We start from the raw sequence: 4,460 nt of genomic DNA on the forward strand, positions 1-4,460 counted from the left end.
ATGTACTTCTTGTTCTTTTGAATTAGAAACATTTTTCATTTAAGAGAGGTGAAGGATTTATGGAATTATTCATAGCTTTAAGACATAGTTACTACATACTAATGATCATGAAGTAGAGACACAAAACATAAACACACATATAGCATAAAAAACCGAAAAACAGAAAAAATAATAACAAGGAATGAGTCCACCTTAGTGATGGTGGCGCTTTCTTCTTGAAGAACCAATGATGTCCTTGAGTTCTTCTATGTCTCTTCCTTGCCTTTGTTGCTCCTCCCTCATTGCTTTTTGATCTTCTCTAATTTCATGGAGAATGATAGAGTGCTCTTGATGTTCCACCCTTAATTGATCCATATTATAACTCAAGTCTTCTAGAGAAGTGTTGAGTTGTTCCCAATAGTTGTTGGGAGGAAAGTGCATCCCTTGAGACATCTCCGGGATTTCTTGGTGATGAGCTTCCTCATGCGTCTCTTAGGATCCATGAGTGGGCTCTCTTGTTTGCTCCATCCTCTTCTTAGTGATGGGCTTGTCCTCTTCAATGAGGATGTCTCCTTCTATGATAACTCCAACTGAGTAACATAGATGGCAAATAAGATGAGGAAAAGCTAGCCTTGCCAAAGTAGAGGACTTATCGGCTATTTTGTAGAATTCATGGGAGATGACTTCATGAACTTCTACTTCCTCTCCATTCATGATGCTATGAATCATGATGGCCCGATCCACAGTAACTTCAAATCGGTTGCTAGTGGGGATGATGGAGCGTTGGATGAACTCCAACCATCCTCTAGCCACAGGCTTGAGGTCCAGTCTTCTTAATTGAACTGGCTTGCCTTTGGAGTCTCTTTTCCATTGGGCTCCTTCAACACATATGTCCCTAAAGACTTGGTCCAATCTTTGATCAAAGTTGACCCTTCTTGTGTAGAGGTGTGCATCTCCTTGCATCATGGGCAAGTTGAATGTCAACCTCACATTTTCCGGACTAAAATCTAAGTATTTCCCCCGAACCATTATAAGATAGTTCTTTGGATTCGGGTTCATACTTTGATTATGGTTCCTAGTGATCCATGCATTGGCATAGAACTCTTGAACCATCAAGATTCTGACTTGTTGAATGGGGTTGGTCAAAACTTCCCAACTTTTTCTTTGAATCTCATGTCGGATCTCCGGAAACTCATTTTTCTTGAGCTTAAAAGGGACCTCAGGGATCACCTTCTACTTTGCCACAACATCATAGAAGTGGTCTTGATGGGCTTTGGAGATGAATCTCTCCATCTCCCATGACTCGGAGGTGAAAGCTTTTGTCTTCTCTTTCCTCTTTCTAGAGGTTTTTCCGGCCTTAGGTACCATCAATGGTTATGGAAAAACAAAAAGGCTATGCTTTTACCACACCAAACTTAAAAAACAAAAAGCTTATGCTTTTACCGCACCAAACTTAGAATATTGCTCGCCCTCGAGCAAGAGAAGAAAGAAAAGAAAAGAAGAAGAGAAAATATGGAGGAGAGTGGAGAAAGGTGTATTCGGCCAAGGTATAGGAGAGGGATTTGTGTTGTGTGAAAATGAAGGAGAATAGATGGGTTTATATAGTAAGGGGAGAGGGAGTAGGTTCGGCTATTTAGGGTGGGTTTGGGTGGGAAAGAAATTTTGAATTTTGAAGGTAGGTGGGGTTTATGGGGAAGAGTGGATATTGGAAAGAGAGGATGAAGGTTGAGAAGAGGGGAGAATATGGTTGGTGGGGATCCTGTGGGGTCCACAGATCCTGAGATGATCCTGTAAGGGTTTGGAGAAGAGTGTTTCTTGGAAAGAGAGGATGAATGTTGAGAAGAGGGGAGAATATGGTAGGTGGGGATCCTGTGGGTTCCACAGATCCTGAGTTGATCCTATGGGATCCACAGATCCTGAGGTGTCAAGGATTTACATCCCTACACCAGTTAGGCATGTAAAATGCCTTTGTATACAATTCTGGCGTTTAAACGCCGAAGTGAGGCTTATGTTGGGCGTTCAACGCCCAACAGCAGCATGTTTCTGGCGTTTGAACGCCAGTTCCTTGCTTGTTTCTGGCGTTCAGCGCCAATTCTCCTCAGGGTATATTCCTGGCGTTCAAACGCCAGGATGCTGCTTGTTTCTGGCGTTCAACGCCAGATCCATGCTCTGTTCTGGCGTTGAATGCCAGCCAGATGCTCCTTACTGGCGTTTAAACGCCAGTAAGTCCTTCCTCCAAGGTGTGATTTTTCTTCTGCTGTTTTTTATTCTGTTTTTAATTTTAATATTTTTTTCGTGACTCCACATAATCATGAACTTAATAAAACATAAAAGAACAATGAAAATAAAATAAAATTAGATAAATAAAAATTGGGTTGCCTCCCAATAAGCATTTTTTTAATGTCAATAACTTGACAGTGAGCTCTCATGGAGCCTCACAGGTGATCAGGTCAATGTTGTAGACTCCCAACACCAAACATAGAGTTTGGATGTGGGGATTCAACACCAAACTTAGAGTTTAGCTGTGGCCTCTCAACACCAAACTTAGAGTTTGATTGTGGGGGCTTTGTTTGACTCTGTACTGAGAGAAACTTTTCATGCTTCCCCTCCATTGTTAAAGAAGAAGATCCTTGAACCTTAAACACAAGGTAGTCCCCATTCAATTGAAGGACTAATTCTCCTCTATTAACATCTATCACAGCTCCTGCTGTGGCTAGGAAAGGTCTTCCAAGGATGATGTATTCATCCTCCTCCTTCCTAGTGTCTAAGATTATGAAATCAGCAGGGATGTAAAGGCCTTCAACCTTTACCAACACGTCCTCTACCAATCCATAAGCTTGTCTTACTGACTTGTCTGCCATTTGTAATGAGAATATGGCAGGCTGTACCTCAATGATTCCAGTTTCTCCATTACAAAGAGTGGCATAAGATTTATGCCTGACCCTAGGTCACACAGAGCCTTGTCAAAGGTCATGGTGCCTATAGTACAGGGTATTAAGAATTTGCCAGGATCTTGTCTCTTTTGAGGTAAAGTTTGCTGAACCCATGTATCTAGTTCACTAATGAGCAAGGGAGGTTCACCTTCCCAAGTCTCTTTACCAAACAATTTGGCATTCAGCTTCATGATGGCTCCTAGATATTGAACAACTTGCTCTCCAGTTACATCTTCATCCTCTTCAGAGGAAGAAAAGTCTTCAGAGCTCATGAATGGCAGAAGTAGGTTTAATAGGATCTCTATGATCTCTATATGAGCCTCAGATTTCCTTGGGTCTTTAATAGGGAACTCCTTCTTGCTTGAGAGACGTCCCATGAGGTCTTCCTCATTGGGATTCACGTCCTCTCCTTCCTCTCTAGGTTCGGCCATATTGATTATATCAAAGGCCTTGCACTCTCTTTTTAGATTTTCTTCAGTATTGCTTGGGAGAGTACTATGAGGAGTTTCAGTGACTTTCTTACTCAGCTGGCCTACTTGTGCCTCTAATTTTTTTATGGAGGACCTTGTTTCACTCATGAAACTTAAAGTGGCCTTAGACAGATGAGAGACTAAATTTGCTAAGTTAAAGGTACTCTATTCATAATTCTCTGTCTGTTGCTGAGAAGATGATGGATAAGGCTTGATATTGCTAAGCCTATTTCTTCCACCATTATTAAAGCCTTGTTGAGGCTTTTGTTGATCCTTCCATGAGAAATTTGGATGATTTCTCCATGATGAATTATAAGTGTTTCCATAAGGTTCACCCATATAATTTACTTCTGCTATTGCAGGGTTCTCAGGATCATAAGCTTCTTCTTCAGAAGATGCCTCTTTAGTACTGTTGGATGCATTTTTCCATCCATTTAGACTTTGAGAAATCATGTTGACTTGCTGAGTCAACATTTTATTCTGAGCCAAAATGGCATTTAGAGCATCAATTTCAAGAACTCCCTTCCTTTGAGGCGTCCCATTATTCACAGAATTCCTCTCAGAAGTGTACATGCACTGGTTATTTGCAACCATGTCAATAAGTTCTTGAGCTTCTGCAGGTGTTTTCTTTAGGTGAATGGATCCACCTGCAGAATGGTCCAGTGACATCTTAGAGAACTCAGATAGACCATAATAGAATATATCTATCATGGTCCATTCTGAAAACATGTCAGAAGGACATCTTTTGGTCATCTGTTTGTATCTTTCCCAAGCTTCATAGAGGGATTCACCATCTTTTTGTTTGAAGGTCTGAACATCCACTCTAAGCTTGCTCAGCTTTTGAGGAGGAAAGAACTTAGCCAAGAAGGCCGTGACCAGCTTATCCCAGGAGTCCAGGCTATCTTTAGGTTGGGAGTCCAACCATGCTCTAGCTTTGTCTCTTACAGCAAAAGGGAAAATCATGAGCCTGTAGACTTCAGGATCTACTCCATTAGTCTTAACAGTCTCACAGATCTGCAAGAACTCAGTTAAAAACTGGTAGGGATCTTCTGATGGAAGTCCATGAAACTTGTAGTTC

General features: G+C 41.3%; 1 non-coding gene across 1 annotated transcript; it reads left to right on the forward strand.

Moving 5' to 3' along the window:
* Nucleotides 1-4,109: 4,109 nt before the first annotated feature.
* Nucleotides 4,110-4,213, forward strand: LOC127747320 (small nucleolar RNA R71). Its single transcript, XR_008009120.1, has one exon. It is a non-coding gene; the product is annotated as a small nucleolar RNA R71 (small nucleolar RNA).
* Nucleotides 4,214-4,460: the final 247 nt, after the last annotated feature.

Source organism: Arachis duranensis, chromosome 4, assembly GCF_000817695.3.
Source record: "Arachis duranensis cultivar V14167 chromosome 4, aradu.V14167.gnm2.J7QH, whole genome shotgun sequence".
Lineage (NCBI taxonomy): Eukaryota > Viridiplantae > Streptophyta > Magnoliopsida > Fabales > Fabaceae > Arachis > Arachis duranensis.